The sequence below is a fragment of the Macaca nemestrina genome, chromosome 9 (genome assembly GCF_043159975.1).
Source record: "Macaca nemestrina isolate mMacNem1 chromosome 9, mMacNem.hap1, whole genome shotgun sequence".
NCBI classification, from domain to species: domain Eukaryota; kingdom Metazoa; phylum Chordata; class Mammalia; order Primates; family Cercopithecidae; genus Macaca; species Macaca nemestrina.
In genome coordinates, this window is record NC_092133.1 from 133560507 (window position 1) to 133579484 (window position 18978).

The 18978-nt window shown below is 37.1% G+C and overlaps 1 long non-coding RNA gene across 1 annotated transcript in view; it reads right to left on the reverse strand.

Annotated features, from left to right (window-relative positions):
• Positions 1 to 498: 498 nt before the first annotated feature.
• Positions 499 to 18978, reverse strand: part of LOC139356123 (uncharacterized) — a 42987-nt gene continuing 24507 nt past the window's right edge. The window contains exons 2-3 of the long non-coding RNA XR_011607519.1: positions 2303 to 2345; positions 499 to 730 (exon numbers count right to left, since the gene is read on the reverse strand). This is a non-coding gene — a long non-coding RNA (uncharacterized lncRNA). The remainder of the gene's footprint in view (positions 731 to 2302; positions 2346 to 18978) is intronic.

An 18978-nucleotide genomic window follows, 5' to 3' on the forward strand; every position in this document is an offset into this window, starting at 1 on the left:
TGTCCTAGGAGAGCTCAGAGGACATTCTTTTCAAAGAAGCATGAAGGAGTATTTTGGTGAGGGAAGCATCATCACCTTGGAGACACCCTCTGCAGGATGGAATGATAGTGGGTTCTCTTGGGGAAATACCCTGCTATGCTGTCATGAATGTGTACTCTTAATCCTCCTTCTTTCCTTTCTCAAAGGGAGCTGGAGTCATCAGGTAGAGAAACTGTGCCTTTCAGAAAAGGAGGTAGGCTATTTGTGATGACGGAATCCTGATTCTGAGCCGACACAAATCTTGAGGGAGTCAAGTTGCCTTGAAATCCAGCAGTCACAGTGGGGACGTAGCAGAGCTGGGTAATAAATAGATTTCTGGCCTGACTCTGTTGCCTGGTGTATCCAGTGGGTCCACACATGTATCTGGATTTCATTTCCCATTTTTGCATATGCCATTAGGAGAGACAGACTTGGCAAGTGGCAGAATGCCCTCATTAGTTAATAAACCAATATCCTTTCGTAAAACTGCCTGGAAATGTTCGCAATCTGTGTTCAACTGAGTTCACCATAACCTTTCTTCTCTTCAAAAGGAAACCATACCTTTCACCCATTCCAAATGTGATTAGAGCATACTTAACTGGATTATAAAATTGTGAGCACCCAAAAAGTTATATCTGTGGACATCGTTTAGGTGGGGAAAAGCTTCAGTATCCTCTAGGTCTTTTTGTCTTCCTCCGTCTTGCAAATATTTCTAATGGGAGTGAACGTAAGCACATGTTAAATATTCTGAATTTGGAACAACTAAAGCAGTAGAGTGACACTGATTTTTCTAAATATAATTAAAAGGCTCTCATGGGCTATAGAGTTTTTTCCCCCCCAGTTTCTCTTCATATTGCAGAAAAACAATAAACAAAGTTTAATGTAATTTCTTTCAAATAGAGTGTGCATGATTCAATAAACACTAAGACCTAGTTAACACATTGTGTCACAAAATATTCCAATTATGAATCCATCCTTATATACTATCTCTTAAGAAAAAAATAACTTGTAATGCTATATTTGAAAAAATTTAAAGATGTGTGAAAACATATATAGTTTTCTAGAATTCCAGGACTGAGTAAGCAAGCGGAACTTTTGCTACTTCAGATCATATCGCATGGAGTATCAGTACACGGTAGATTGAAATGCACACAGGACAGGATACCAAATTCAAAATTCACTCCCAAATCTGTTCATTATGGATGCAGTGATTTCAGTACACTGCCTGCACTGATATCAAAGGCAACGATGTGTTAAAATACTAAGTTTTTTTAAATAAAAAATTTAACCTTTTCACCTCTACCTAATTATAAATGAGATGATTCGGAGCACATGGGAAGAGCTGGGAGTGGGGAAAGTGAGGTGGAGAAGCTGGCGGGAGTGTGAGTGCAAGGGTTGAGTGGCCATGCCCCAAGTATGGATGGAATTGACCGAAGGACATAGTGCCCAGTCACAGTTTTGGGACAGGTAACTTTTTCAGGTTTTTTTTCCAAAGCACAGAGAAAGGGTAAAGATTAGTCAGAGGATTACAAGGAGTTGACATTTGTTCATGTTTTCTGAGATAATTTAAGTCAAAAGGGCATAAAACTGTTATGTGTCCGGCACTGAGATATGCTCTGAATACACATAGTTTCAATTTATGCTCAGATCAGCCCACTAAGTTTCATTCTCTTTTAATTTTTGTAACTGGAGAAGCTGAGATCTGAGACATCCACACATAGCCAATTAGCAAATGGTTGAGCTGGGACTCAAGGCCAGGTGGTCCTGCCTCTAAATCTCAGGGCTTCCCTCCATCCACTTGGCTGTCTTCCAAATATAATTCTTAGAAAAATGTGACACACATCTGATATAAAACCACAGTTTACATTAGTCCCTACAGAGATGAGTGTAGAGCTCACTTTTTATCTAGTGACATCAACTTAAAAGGAAGTTCCAAAATGGCAAAAAACTAAAGCCTGACTTTTCACATTAAGTGAACTGTCTTTTATCTGGTCATTATGTATACACAGAGAATCAGAACTAATATGTCTCTTTTTAAAACCTGATATTAACTTAGCAAAATAGAATATATCAAACCATATTCATAATCTGCTGAATAAAACCTAGCTCCTGCAAAAGCAATAATCAGGGATCATATGTATAAAAAGAAAACATCCTTTTTGACCAATATATTAGAAGCAAAGCACATTGGGAACAATGGAAATTTTTACTTAATTTTGAGTCTGACAGTATACAAACTTATTTTCATAGGCTCTTGAACTGGAAATAATAAACAAAAAAATACCTCAGTAGAACAGGTGCATCTGACTGTTTGGAAATTGCCATCCCTAAAGAGAGGAAAGCCACTGTCAGAAGATGCTGAGGTTAACAATAGATTCACAATTGTGGTCCCATTTTGCATTTTGTCAACAAGTGCATATGTATACTACTGGTAGTGCTGAGCGGTTTTTAGCTGTTAGATGCCAATATTTCAAACACTGAACTTTCAGATTGTCCACTTAGGTAAAGAAATGGAAGAGGTGAGATGGAGGCGAGACTTACAAATTGACTAACGCAGGTTTCAGATTTGTAGAGGGAGAAAACTTGCATATTTTCTTGCCAGGTTAGGTTAATTTATAGATAAAATTTTGATGGCTTTTATGAATTTAAGAATTGACCTGTTTTTAAAGTAATTTTTCTTAAAAGTACTTTGGCTGACTCAAAGAGAACTCCTCCCCATCAGATTCAGGAGAAAAAAAATATAGAATTGCCTTGGATGATTTCAAAAATTTTAGGTTATTTCCCACCACATGTTCACAACATGAATAAAAGAAAGCTTTAGAATGTGAAAAATGAACCATATATAGTTATTGTATCTTCCTATGGAGTGTATCTTCCTTTCCAGCTTCATTGGAAAGTTTGTGAATAGTTTTAGATTGACAGGAAAAAGTAAGAAGACAGTACAGAGAGTTTCCAAACACTGCACACAGTTATTCCCGTTACTAATGGAGAAAGGAAAATATCCTGGGTCCCCAGATCACTAAGCTAAAGGGAAAAGTCAAGCTGGGAACTGCTTAGGGAAAACCTGCCTCCCATTATTTTCAAAGTCATCCCTCTGCTCGCTGAGATCAATGAATATCTGATTACCTCCTTTGGAAAAGCTGATCAGAAACTCAGAAGAATGCAACCATTTGTCTCTCACCCATCTGTGACCTGGAAGCTGCCTCCCACCTTCCAGTTGTTCTACTTTTGCTTCTAGTTGTTCTGCCTTTCCAGACCGAACCAATGTTCATTTTACATATGTGGATTGATGTCTCACATCTCCTTAAAATGTATAAACCAAGCTGGGTGCTCTGACCACCTTGGTCACATGTCATCAGGTCCTCCTGAGGTCGTGTCCTGGGTGCATGTCCTCAACCTTGGCAAAATAAACTTTCTAAATTAACTGAGACCTGTCTCAAATTTTCGGGGTTTACACTAACATCCTACATCAGTATGGTTCATTTGTTATAATTAACAAACCAATATTGATACATTGTTATTAACCAAAGTTTGTACTTTATTCAGATTCCCTTAGTTTTTAACCTAAAGTTTTCTTCTCTTCCAGGATCCCCTCCAGAAGATCACGTTACATGTCATGTCTCCTTAGGGCTTTTCTGGGCTGTGACAGTTTCTCAGACTTTTCTTGTATTTGATGACTTAGAAGTTTTGAGGCATTCTGGACAAATATTTTGTAAGATGTTCTTCTATTGGAATCTGATATTTTCTCATAATTAGAGTGGGATATGGGTTATTGGGAGAAAGATCTCAAAGATAAAGTTGTCACTTTCATCCTATCACATCAAAGCTACATACCACCACCATCACATATAATTGTTGAGGCTGACCTTGATCACCCAGCTGAGGTTGTGTCTGTCAGATTTTCTTCGCTGGAAAGTTACTTGATGTTCCCCTTCTCTATTCTATACACTTTGGAAGGAAGTCACTGTACACAACCCACACCTGAAGAGTGAGGACTTCGTCTAGGGCTATACCACCCGGAATGCGCCCAATCTCGTCTGAAGAGTGAGGATATACATGTCCATCCTTACATGAAGGTAAGGGTGCCTACATTAATTATTTGAAATTCTTCTGCATATGAGATTTTCGCTTCTCCTAAACTTCTTATTTAATCATTTATGTATATCAGTGTGGACTCTTGTATATGTATTTTATATTTTGGGTTATAGTCTAATGGTACTTGATTTATTTTGTTCGAATTGTCTCAACTTTGGCCATTGGGAGGTTTTTCTATTGACTTCTGGGTCCTTTGATGAACTCCCAATCACTCTGTGTGTATATACGTGTCTGTCTGTGTATGTGTCTATCTGTGTATGTGTGAGTGTGTGTGTGTGGTGTGTGTGTGTGAGATAAAACATTTCCTTACTTTCTGGCAGTACAACATGTTCAAGGGTCATCTTGTATAATTTCAGGGCTAGCCATTTCTCTAAGGAGCACTGGTTCATTTAATTGGAGAATGAGAATTAGGAATCCAGGTTTGGGTGCTAAGACTTGGTTGCTACTGGGGTGCCGTTTCTAATGAGCTCTCTCAGCTGACAGAAAGAAAATACATGTGTGTATATTAATCCATGAATACCCAGAATCTATAAATATGTCTATCTGTAACCATCTGTATCTAAATTAAGCAAAATCTGAGCACATCCTGAAGTCTCCAACTCTAATCCGTTCCAATATGGATCATTCTAGCCTTGTTCCATTGTCTTTCTCTAAATCCCCACTCCCAAAGTAAGCAACTTGCCTCCCACCATCCACCATCTACTTAACGTTTCAATTCCAGAATACATGTATGGCAGTGTCAGAATTGTTAACCAATGCCCCAGTACTGCCTTGGAAAACTACTTTATCAACTACCTATAATGGAGTGCTTACCTGCAGTTCTTTTGGCTTTAGTCTTACAGGTTACTTAGGTTGATCCTTTTCTCTCATGTCCCCTTAACTCATGTTATTTCATACATTTGAAATACAATTAGATTCTCTCATGACAGTCTGCATTCCTTCTTGGAATGCTCAAACCTCCTATTTTTAAAATGTGCATATATTAAGGTTTACTCTTTGTGCTAGAAAGTTCTATTGATTTTGACAATGTATTATGTCATGTATTTACCATTTCATTATCTCACCAAATAGTTTTACTGCTCTAAAAATTCCTTGTGCAGTCCTTACCTCTTTTCTCCAAAGCCCCGAAAACCATTGATTTTATATTGTCTATATAGTTTTCTCTTTCCCAGAGTGCCATGTCCTTGGAAATACACAGTATGTAGCCTTTTCAAACTGACTTTTTTTTACAACTTAGCAATATGCATTTAAGACTAATTCTGGGCCGGGCGCGGTGGCTCATGCCTGTAATTCCAGCACTTTGGGAGGCCAAGGTGGGCAGATTACGAGGTCAGGAAATCGAGACCATCCTGGCTAACACGGTGAAACCCCGTCTCTACTAAAAGTACAAAAAATTAGCCGGGCCTGGTGGCGGCGCCTGTAGTCCCAGCTACTCGGGAGGCTGAGGCAGGAGAATGGCGTGAACCCGGGAGGCGGAGGTTGCAGTGAGCCGAGATAGCGCCACCGCACTCCAGCCTGGGGAGACAGAGCGAGACTGCACCTCAAAATAAAAGACTAATTCTATTCTTCTGTGGAATTGTAACTCATTTCTTTTGTTACTGCAGAATAGTATTTTATTGTAGAAGTGTACTCTATTTTGTGTCTCCATTCACCTATTGAAGACAATCACGTTTGCTTCCGGTTTTGTCAATTATGACTAAGAATGCCATAAGCATTCATTTTTAGAGTTTTGATGTGGAAGTAAGTTTCCCACTGAATCGTATAAATACCTAGAAATGTGATTGCTGGATTGTTTGATAAGACTATGCTTACCTTTGTAAGAAATGAACAAAACAAACAATTGTCTTCCAAAGCTGTTGCATCATTTTGCATTTCCACCAACAATCAATGAGAGTTCTTGCTCCATCTTCTCATCACAAATCCATACTGTCAGTTTATTTTATTTTATCCATTCTAGTCATTGCAGAGGTATCTCGTTTTTCTTTTAATTTGCAATTCCCTAATGTCAAATGATGCTGAACATATTTTATATGCTAATTTGCTCTCTGTGTGTCTTCTTTGGTGGGGTGGTTTCTGCTCAGAACATCATCCATGTCTTAACAGGGTCATTTGTTTTCTTATCGTTTAGTTTTCTATTTTTTTGTGGTAAAAAAAAAAACATATAAAACTACTCTCTTAACCATTCTAAGTGTAAAGTTTAGTAGGATTAAGTTTATTCACACTGCTATGCCCTCAGTCTCTGGAAACCTTTTCACTGCGTAAAACCCAAACTCTATCTTGTTTTGGTTGTCCTCATTAAACAATATAGTTGTTCTCTATATAGATGTTCTCATTGAAGAACAACTTCCTACTTCTCCTTACCTGACCCCTGGCAACACCATTCTACTGTTTCAATGAATCTGACTACTTTAGATACTTCACATAAGTGGGTTCATATCATATTTTATCTTTTTGTAATTGGTTTATTATACTTAACATAAGGCCTTTCACGTTCACACTTGCACGTGTCAGAATGTCCTTCCTGTATAAGGCTGCGTAACATTCCATTGTGTGTACAGGCCACATTTTCTTTATCCGTTCTACTCTTGATGGATGCTTGGGTTACTTCCACCTTTTGGCTACCGGGAATAAGGCTTCGATGAACATGAGAGTGCAAGTATCTCTTCAAGTCCCTGTTTTCAGTTATTTAGGGTATGTACTCAGAAGTGGATTTGCTGGATCATATGGTGATTCTGTTTTTAAATTTTGAAGAATCAGCATACTCTTTTCCATAATAGCTGCATAATTTTACATCCCCACCAACAATGCAGAAAGGTTCCTATTTCTCCACATTCTTGCCAACACTTATTTTCTGTTTTTCGTTTGATTGTAATAGTCAACCAAACGGGTGTGAAGTGACACCTCATTGTGGTTTGACTTGCATTTTTGTAATGATTAGTAATGTGAACATTTTTTATTTGCTAATGATCCATTTGTATATCATCTTTGAAGAAAGGTCTGTTCAAGTACTTTACCCATTTTGTGATTGTGTTATTTGATTTTTTTTCTTGTTAAAGCATAGGAGTTCTTTATATATTCTAAACATTAGCACTTTAGTAGATACGTGATTTGTAAATATTTTATTCCATTCTATATGTTGTTTTTTCACTCCATTGATTGTGTCCTTTGATGCAATTAAACTTTGATGAAATCCAATTTGTTTACTTTTATTGCCTGTGCTTTTGGTGTCATATTCAAGAAATCTCTGTCAAATCCAATATCATGAAGCTTTTTCCTCATGTTTTCTTCCAAGGATTTTGTAGCTTTAGGTGTCTAGGTTTTTATCCATTTTGAGTTAACTTTTAAAAAGAATGTATTGTGCATATCTAAGGCATACAACATGATGGTATTGTTGATACGTAAGATGAACAAGTATAAAGATCAAGTGTACAACACAAGGATCTATAGCCAATAATAATGGATTGCATTCAGTATGTTTTGATGAATGAGTAGATTTTAGCTGCTCTTGCCACACACACACAAAAATCAGTTAATTTTTATATGTGGTATAAGGCGAGGGTCCAACTTCATTATTTTTAATATGAATATTTACTTTTCCCAGCACCGTTCATTGAGAAACTGTTCCTTCCCCATTGAATGGTCTTGGCTCCCTTGTCAAAAGTTATTTAACTATATGTGAGAGTTTATTCCTGGGCTACTTTTTATTTATTTATTTACTTATTTATTTTTGAGATGGGTTCTCACTTTGTCACCCAGGCTGGAGTGCAGTGGTGCAATCTCAGCACACTGCAACTTCCGCCTCCCAGGTTCAAGCGATTTCCCCATTTCAGCCTCCCAAGTAGTTGGGACTATACCAGCTCTCTATTTTATTCCATCCATCTATATGTGTGTTGTTATGCCCATACTACAATATTTCAATTGCAGTAATCTTATAATAAGTTTTTAAATCAGAAAGTGCAAATCCTCCAAGTTTGTTCTTCATTTTCAAGATTGTTTTCACAATTTGGGGTTCCTTGAGTTCCATATAAACTTTAGAATTTTTTTTTATTTCTGCAAGAAACATGCTGTTAGAATTTTGATGAAAACTGTATTAAATTTATAGATGGTTTTGAGTAGTATTGACTTATTAAAAATATTGTCTTCCAATCCATGAACATGAACAATCTCTCCATTAGTTTATCTCTTTTGGAAATGTTTTGTAGTTTTCAGTGTACAAGTCTTGAAACTCCCTGCTTAAGTTTATTACTAAATATGGTGCTTTGTTCTTTCTAATGCTATTGTAAATTAAAATGTTTAATTTTAGGCCGGGCGCGGTGGCTCAAGCCTGTAATCCCAGCACTTTGGGAGGCCGAGGCGGGCGGATCACAAGGTCAGGAGATCGAGACCACAGTGAAACCCCGTCTCTACTAAAAATACAAAAAAAATTAGCCGGGCGCGGTGGCGGGCGCCTGTAGTCCTAGCTACTCAGGAGGCTGAGACAGGAGAATGGCGTGAACCCAGGAGGCGGAGCTTGCAGTGAGCCGAGATCGCGCCACTGCACTCCAGCCTGGGCAACAGCGTGAGACTCCGTCTCAAAAAAAAAAAAAATAAAATAAAATAAAATAAAATGTTTAATTTTATTTTTAGATTGTTCATTGTCAGTATATAGAAATACTAATTTTGGGGTGTTTAGTTTATATAGTACAAATTTATTACATTTTATTAATAGTTTTTCCTTTTGGTGAATCATTAGAGCTTTCTACATAAGGTCATGTTACCTGTGAACAGAGATAATCTTCCTTCTTTATTATTTATTTTGGTGACTTTTATTTCTTTTTCTTGCCTAATTGTTCCAGCTATTTTTGAGTTTTATGAGTGGTTTGTATATTTTGGACACAAGTCCTTTTTCAGATTTTTTTTTCTACAAATATTTTCTCCTGGTCTGTGGTTTGTATTTTCATTTTCCTCACAGTTTATTTTTTAGAAGTCTTAGTTAAGCCCAACTTACAAATATTTTCTTCCATGGATCATGTTTTTGGTATTCTATTACAGAACTCATTGCCAAAGCCAAATTCAGCTAGATTTTCTCTTGTTTTCTTATAGAACTTTTACAATTTTGCATTTTGCTCTTAGGTCTATGATTCATTTTGAGTTAATTCTTGTGACGAATGTCAGATCTATTTCTAGAATTCGTGCTTTTTGCATATGAATGTTCAATTGTTCCAGCATCACTTGTTGAAAAGACTACATTTTCTCCATTGAATTACCTTTGCTCGTGTGTCAAAGATCAGTTGATTACATTTGATAGGATTTATTTCTGGACTATTACTACATACTATTGTTCTATACATCTATTCTTTTACTGGTCTTACACTATCTTGATTACTGTGGGTATCTAGTAAGTCTGAAAGTTGGGTAGTATCAATTCTCTACCTTTTTCTTGAGTATTGTGTAGTCTATTCTGGGTCTTTTGCCATATGATCGAAAGTTTATAATCAGTTTGTCATTTTCTATGATATAACTTACTGGGATTTTTATTGGCTTTGCTTTGAATCTACTATGCATGTAATTTTAAGGTTAAAAAGTTCCTAATATGCCTTTCCTATGAAGCATTCTCATTCTACAGATGACTAAACCAAAAATTAGAGAGGTTAAGTGATTTGCCCAAAGTTATGCAATTGATTCAAGTCAGATTTTTGGTTTCTGATTTCTGGTCCATTCTTTTTCACATTATACCACCTGTTTTCCCCTTCTGTGGACTCTGTGTTAATCTCTATGCATAAAATAATATTTCTGCAGACTGTAGGACACAACACACAGAACACAGAATTATCCATTGATTTTATGCTGTGAAATCGAGCAAAATTTTAGTAAATTTTGTAAATCTAGTAAAATTTTATGCAGTTTTAAAAAAAACGCAATGCATTATTTAGCTAAGTTATGCTGTCATAACAAATATCCTTTACATTTTAGTGGCTTGAAACAAAGAATTATTTTGTTTTCTAACATTAGAAGTTTATCATAAGTTATCTTTGACTTTTTATTCTGGGACCCAATCTAGGTGAAGGAACAATTTCTCTTTAAGGCATTGCTTGTATCCAAGAAGAAGAAAAACACACTTTTAGAAACAAAATGATGGTTTTTAAGTTATCAGAAGTATCACATATTGCTTCCATTTATATTTAATTGGCCAAAGCAAGTCATATGGCCAGTGTGACTTCAATGAAGTGAGAAATATGATGATGTCATAGGAATAGACCTGGTAGGAAAGGACAGGGAACATTTTGACAACAACAAAATCACCCAGATATCATTGCCCAGTGGTTAAGACCACAGACTGAAGGAACTGCCTAGTTTTAAATCTTGATTCCACCAATAACCAGCTTTAAATCTTATTTCTACCAATAATCACATTACTGAGCCTCTCTCTATATCAGTTTCCTCATAGGATAATTTTATCCACTTGTTCTTACAATTGCTCTAAAGATTATTGAGATTTACATAGAAAACACTTAACAATGCTTCTGCTGTGTGGTATAGTATAGAAGCATTCATCATTATTTTTAGTCATAGTTGCCAAGTGAAACCAATAACTTTTGTTCAGCTATTCATTCCTTAAACATTTGCTTAGAGCCCACTAATGGGCAGATGGCCCTCCTTTGTTCTGTTATCTAAAAATATTTTCCTCTCTCTCTTTAAAGTTATTAAGTTCACTTTAACAAATAGGATTTATTCTTAGGTGCAGATGTATGGAATATTTTTTAAAATACAGGGATGGGGCCGGGCGCGGTGGCTCAAGCCTGTAATCCCAGCACTTTGGGAGGCCGAGACGGGCGGATCACGAGGTCAGGAGATCGAGACCATCCTGGTTAATACGGTGAAACCCCGTCTCTACTAAAAAGTACAAAAAACTAGCCGGGCGAGGTGGCGGGCGCCTGTAGTCCCAGCTACTTGGGAGGCTGAGGCAGGAGAATGGCGTGAACCCGGGAGGCGGAGCTTGCAGTGAGCTGAGATCTGGCCACTGCACTCCAGCCTGGGCGACAGAGCGAGACTCCATCTCAAAAAAATAAAAACAAAAAAAAAAACAAAAATAAAATACAGGGATGACTTGGCAACTGAGTCATATTGTTTTACTGTCGAACTTTCATAGATTTGTTTCACTGTTTATTAACTCAGAGTTTTCCTAAGTCAACAATGGAAAGATTCATTCATTGAATGCCTACTCTTTGATAAACTGGATATCAAGAAATATCAACACCTTTGATGTGTTTATTGTTTATTGAGAGAGACAAACTATTCAAATGAAATGCAAAACATTTTAGGTGTGGCTAGGGGAGGAGCAGGGATAAAGTCGATGTAGAGAGCTCTATATGAGTATGATTCAGAGTGAAGCTTGATGTCTCATTGCAACCTGGAGAGACCTTCTTTTATTTAACAGATGGAACTACTTGATGCATTGAATACCTGAGTTTGAGGCTACATAGTTAGCAAAAACTCACATGGAATCGAAAACAACAAACAATTTTAAATGCGCTTGGTATAGTAAAAGTAAAACTTGCATTCACTTCTTTTCTTGTTTACAATGATTATTAATTCACTCTGCATATTTCATATTAGCTCCATTAATTACTGGTGGGTTCCAATATGAGGTTGCTGAGTTGGTGGCTTGACATGCTAAGGATCCCAGCAGGGAGTGATACTGTACTCACTAATGGTAGAACTTAAAGAAATCCCATATCGTGGGGTCCCTGGAAACCATTTGTGTCTGTATATCTAGGCCTTGCCAATTCCAAATGCAAGGCAGATATTAGTCCCTTCTTTCTCTTTGAGGTTGGAACTACCAAAGGTGAAGTGAGCTTGATACAGGACCTATTAAACCTCAGGTTCCCTACCCTTTTTGGAGCAGACAATAATTTGCTTCCTTATATCAAAATGAAGCCACCATCCCTGGAAACAGAGACAGAGATCTGTCAAAGATGTGAGCATGTCTTCTATGCCATAGAAAATGCACTGCCAATGATTGCAAAGTACTGCTCCAAATCAGGACCAGCTACGTAATTTTTGGATCCTAGTGCAAACTGAAAATACACATCCTCTTGTAAACGAGTGAGAACTTCAAAATGGTGACAGCAGAGCATTTAGCCATTCGTGGGCCTCTTCTAGGTGGACCCTGTGTGTTTGTAAAGGTGCCACCCCTGTAACAATGGCCCTGCTCATGCTATTCCCATCTCTACCTGAAGGTGGGATTCTTCAGTGTCTACAAGGTCCTTGGGAATGGAGGTGAATGGCAGAATGTTCCAGCAGTCCCTACAGTTCTGTCCAGGAAGCCACTATTTGAAACTTGGGTTTTAAGGAGTCACTGGGGACCTCTCCACAGAATCATGAAGAAGCAAGAAAGCATAATTTCCGAAAGAGAGAGAGAATTAATTGGAAAGTTTCTAGCGCATTCATCTTTTCTTCCCTTGTTTAAAGCTTCTTGAAGGGGACAATAAAATAATCGCATGCCTAATATAAGTAATTAAAATCTGCTGATTTCATCTTCTAATGAAGAGAAAAAAGTAGTTTAGTGGTGAAGTATTGGTCAGTATAGGCAGAACTATGCTATAGAAACAGAAACCCCTACATTTCAAAGCTAGATACAGCAAAGACTTATTTCTCATTTACTCACTGTAGTTACAGATGGCACTCCAGGACGACTACCATTTATGTGGTGACTAGATTAGCTACTTATTTCAAAACAGTATACAAAGGAAACCCATAATCTCTGCTCCTTATTAGAACACATAGTAGGCACATGAGTGTCTTGCAGTTAAACGCATTTTCATTGTCTCCATAGTGGTAAACTAGGTCCAGTGTACAATATTTGCTAATAGATTTGGTGAATATAATTGTGTATTTATTTTTATAACTGTGCCTTTTATAATTGTGTCTTCTCATTCCAGATGCAAGAAGGCTACTCTACTTTTTACAGGAAAGGATACTTTCGTATCTTAAGGCAATAGGCAATGAAATTTTGCATTAGAAAAACGCAACTATATCTCACATATTTTTTGCATTCTGGAGAATCTACTCACTCTCTTTCTTTGCTCAAGTACAATCAACACAGAAGCCAGATGATACGTTTCATTTCAATCAAGAGTTTCATAGAGTCTCAGAGATACAAACAAGATTTATGGCTCTTTAGAAGCTATAGTGTATAGAAACAAAATTACTTCAAAAACTGTATTTTCTTGAAGTTAAATGCAAATCAAATAGGCCCTAATGGACTAAGCATTTATCTGGTGGCACTTGCCACAGCATCTTGAAATTTAATAAGATTATTTAGTATTATATGGCACTTTCTACTTGCTGTTTCTAAAAGTCACTCCGGCAGACATTTTTAATCTACTCCATGAACTTTGACAGACCAATTGAATCTATTTTACAGTTAAGGATACTGTTAAGATTTGACATTCCTGTAGAGTCATATGGAACCTAATACTTAGTCTAGTAAATTCAGTTTTCTGAGATACACAGCCCCTGCATTTCCCACTAATGCTTACAAATAGATTTGGGCAGAAACCCAAGACTTGGACAAACCTAATCCTCAGCACTTATTCAGTTTAGCCAACTACTAGCAGCACCTTATCTGACACCACCTCATCTTCTTCACTTGATGCCAACTTGAAAAAAAAAATCATATCTGCTGAGACATGTGCACCCATTCATTGTGGTAGATTAGAATTTTGGGAGTAGATAAAATAATTTGCAAATTATGCATAATTCACAAAGACCTGGCTCTCTCTTCACTCCTAATGGTTGTGGCCTATCTGTGTGACTTGGCACCCTAGTATAGCTAGATTCCATGGTTCATTGAGGTCAAGGCCATATTGATCCCAGCATGGGACCATCGCATCCTTACATTTCTTACAGTTTGCACACATTACCATGGATATTCCATTGATAAATGTGTGATCTTTCACAGTTGATCCTGGACACATGCAGATCAGAACAATTTATCACCAGGATTATCCTGTCACTATGGTCGAGAAAATAATTCAATGTGAATGAGAATAGAAATCCTCACTTCCTCCAAGAAACGTTTAAGTTCTCCTTCGTAGAATTCTCTCTCTTCTCATTACCAGATTATAGTTCTTTTGTGCCTACATGTAACTATTCTCACAGACTACTTTAGATACAGACTTTACTCCTGGGCGTCTATGTCTTCCTTACTCACATGTAAAGCACACAGGAGTCAGAGTCTCTGTGCCTTTATATACATTCAAAAGTCTTCATATAAGACTTCCACACAGAAACTTCCAATTCAGGTGTGTCAAATATAATGCATACAAATGTAATGCTTTTCAAGATGCCTCCATTCTCTGTTATTGGTAGACCTCTGTCTAGGTTATTTATATTAAAAATGGTTTTAATAATATATTATGCAATGATTTATATGAAAATGCTTTTAGAGTAATTTTCTGACCTTTTTTTTTTTCAAAAAATACTCTGAATAAGGATTTTTACCAGTGCACAAGAGAAACAAGAAAATCCAATATGTACTTAGAATTGGAGACTAAAAAATCATACTTCACTCAAGTTCCGTAGGACTCAATTTATGTCATCTCATTTAAGAAGCTGCTGCAATTATTCCCAAATAAAGTCAGATATTTCCTGCTTTGTTTCTCTCCTGGAGTACTTTGAACCCTGCTGGAATTATAGCATGTGGTACACTGTGTGACATTTATTTATTTACATAACTGCTTCTAATAACAGAATGTAAATTCTTTGACAGGGAAACACTGCATATTTTATCTCTGTAACCCTAGAGCCTTGTATAAAGCAGTGTTTACAATAATGCTGAATATATTTTATTGAGCATAAGTCATTTAAACTTTAGACATAAGAGATTGACACAGATGTCTTCTAAAGCTGCTTAAAGTCTATGACAGAACCATCATACTGGAGAAACTACCACAGATTTTATGTAAGGCAACCCTAAAACTTGCCAGTTTCCAAGTATTTAGAATCCGATAAGGAAACCTGATTAGGTTAAGAGACTAAAATTATGATATCTACCCCACAATTCCCAGTGGACTTCAAAGGAAGGTTTCTGTCCTGAATATATACCAATTCCAATACTACCCTTTTACACTGAGTTCTCTTAGCAAGAATGCTTTGCATTTCTAATAGATGCATGGCTGAATGACATGGAATTTCCTGAAAACTTCGGGGTTATGTTGTAGATATTAGTGGAGTGGGTGGTGACAGTACAAATATCATTGATGCAATTTCAAAAATGCCCCCAGTGAATCTTAAGGGAACTCCTCTTTATCTCTTTTTCATCATCTTCTAATTTGGGCTGCAAGTGATACATCAAAAATTGAGCAAAGCTGCTTCCTAATGTTTTTCCCTCATCTTGCTTAGTTTTGTCCCATTTATTGAGAACTCTGAAAGACTGGATTGATGTTTAAGTCTTAATTTAATTAAGATTTAAATGGCAATCTGCTTACTTCATCTTCCATTCCATTTACGTCAATAAGCACCTGCCAAAAGAATATTCAGATGCATTTTGACTGAAACTTTTAGTAATTATCATGTCAACCTCAGGCTTTTTGGTTTGTCTTTTTTTGTAACTTCTTCACCACTACCATACTTCCTGTATGGTAAAATGCCTTTGATTATAAGAGGAAACATAAATATAAAAACCAATTTTGGAAAAGAAAACAAGAAACATTATTTTTATCAGACGACACATTTTGATTCAGAAAAGTAAAAATATGAAACAAAATTACATCTACAACAACAGTCAGGGTGATCTGAATTATTCAAGCTTATCTCTGAGTACTCTAGATTTTATTGTCTTATCCTTAAAAAAAAAATCTGCCTTTTTTATGATTTAAGACACGAGATCAATTTTCAACCATCTATTTTTTTTGTTTTGTTTTGTTTTGTTTTGTTTTTTTGGTTCTGCTTCAGGGATGCTAAATTCCAATCCTAAAAAAACAAAACAAAACAAAACAAAAAACATGTGGTACTTGTTGCCTCTCTGTTGTCCCCTCCAGATCTACTCCACCCATCTCTGCCATGCTGGAGACAGTCTCCATGGATTGCATCACCCAGGCCCACTTGTCCTCTGAATTCTCTTTGGAGTCAGCCAATATGAGGCATCAGCAGTAGATGAGAGGATAGGAGGAGAAATCACTCAGAATACTTATATCCTCAGCTCATCTCTCCAGAGGCATGGGTCAGCAATGGCTGCATCACTACCAGTGGCCAGGGCTCCTGTTGAATGACCCTCTCTAGAGCTATGGGTCTTACAAGTTTCTTGAAAGCTCTCCCCTACTCCCTCAGGCCTCTCACTCATCCCAACCTGTAATGAGCCTTGGATAATTCACCAATGTTTCTTGGTTACTCTATCAGTATGGTTATAAATGGACACTTTCTTAGACTCTCCTCAATCACCACATTTGAGTGATATGCCATCTTCTCCCTGCCAGGACCCTGGGTACTACAGGACCACCTTTATATAAATTTTTTTAAAAACAGCATATTAGTATACGCTCATTCATATATACAAAGTGATAGATACAGATAGATAAATAGATACATTAAGATATAAGATCATTTATCTTCAGTTGGTAGTACTGTGGTTAACACTCTCCTTTGTATTATAATCTTTTCCATATTTTCATGCTGAATATGTTTTACTTTTAAAAAAAAACAATATGGATAACAAAATACAAGGCCATCATGTGATTTCACATCAGCTATGAGCTAGATGCTATTTGCCACTATCATTTTTAATCCCCAGTTAATTCCCTTGCCCATTCCACTGTCTATTTTTATTTATTTATTTATTTATTTATTTATTTATTTATTTTGTGTATGTGTCTGTGAGGGAGAGAGAGAGGGAAAGAGAGACAGAGAGAGAGAGACTTACTCTGTTGCACAGACTGGAGTACAATGGCGCAATATCGGCTCACTGCAGCCTCCGCCTCCCAGGTTCAAGCAATTTCCCTGCCTCAGCCTCCTGAGTAGCTGGGATTACAGGCATGCCAACACATTCGGCTAATTTTTGTATTTTTAGTAGAGATGGGGTTTCATCATGTTGGTCCGGCTGGTCTCGAACTCCTGACCTTGTGATCCGCCTGCGTTGGCTTCCCAAAGTGCTGGGATTACAGGTGTGAGCCACTGTGCCCGGCCCACTGTCGGAGTATTTTCTAATCATCTTGTCATGCCCAAACTACCCTTCTTGCATCATTTCCTACCAATTAGCTCTCATTTTAAAGAAGAAAAGCAAGCACCACTGATGCAAATTCCTTCAATTTCCTTTGTCATTACTTCAAAACTCAACAGTTTTAGTACCAATGTATTTTTGTCTAACACCAAGAAATTTGAAGCAATTTTTCTTTCCACATGCACATGTACCAGAACACGTAAAACCAGCTGCTCTTACTTTCTGAAGGACTTGTCTTTACAAACCATCTCTTTGATCTCTTAGCTCTCTTCAATCCTTAGTCCTACCCTCTCCTCTGATTTTCTTTCTTTATCCTCGGTACATATCCTCCATTCTCTGAACTTGGTTTTAAGAGGAAAATGCCTGCTCTCCACAGTGCTTATCATGCAATCCTGTACTATTTTCTCTGCTCCATGCCATCCATTTTGTCCTTTCCTTGTCTCCTCTGAAACTGTGCTTTCAAAGGTCATAAATGTTTCTATGTTTATCAAATACAAATGGCCTAAGCCTCACTGGATTCAGACTCTGTGGTATCTGACAGTTTCCAAAAAAATATTGTTTTTTTCCTAAATGTTTTTTTCCTTGGCATCAGTAACATTCCAGGCACCTTGTGCTTTTAATTTTCCCCTAAAGATTTTTGTCTTGGATTCTTTCACTGACTCTCCCTCTTTACCTCCCATTTGTTAATACGTGTTTTTGGTGTGTTCTCAACCCTTATTCCTGTGATTCCCTATACTTCTTAAACAATATTCTTAATTTTAACGGTCACAAGTTATCTGTTTAGCTCTGTTTATATCTATACAGATATATTCTCAATTATTTCTCAGTTTCATACTATAGGAAATAAAAAATTCAGTTATTATTATTAAAGACAGGGTCTCACTCTGTTGCCCAGACTGGAGTGCCATGGTATGAATAGGGCTTACTGCCACCTCAACCTCCTGGGCTCAAGTGATCCTCCAGCCTCATTTTTCTAAGTAGCTGGGACTACAGGTGCATGTCACCATACCCAGCCAAGTGATACTCTTGCCTCATTTTTCTAAGTAGCTGGGACTACAGGTGCATGTCACCATGCCTAGCTAATTTTTATTTTTATTTTTGTAGAGATGGGGTCTCACTTGGTCACCCAGGCTGGTCTCGAACTCATGAGCTCAAGTGATCCTCGCCCCTCAGCATCTCAAAGTGTTGAGATTACAGGCATGAGCCACTACACTCCACGTGTCATTATTTTGATGAATGGCTTCATATTATGGTTTCTTTAATTTAGCCTCAAAACTCGATCAACTAAGTGTGCCACAGATATTCTTGCTGCTTTCCCTGACCTAACCCTAACTCGACATCTCTATGTTTGAGATCATTCTCAAGTCTCATTCTGAAGCTTTTCCAAAATCACAAGTCTCATTATAGAATACTTTTTCTTAAATATATCCAAATATTTTTGATCTATTCCAAATAAATTTTAAACTCCATGACATGGCACTGAAAGATAGATCCATGTCATGCTCTGTGGTTTTCAAAGTTGTCTCTTATTGTTTATTTGCTTTTTGTTTTGTTTTGTATCTTACTATCCAACAGAGTTGAGCTGTTTGGCAGTTTCTGAAAACATCATGGTCTTAGAAGCTTTCTTTTCATGCTTTCCTACAAAACTGCTCCTTTCCCATCACTAC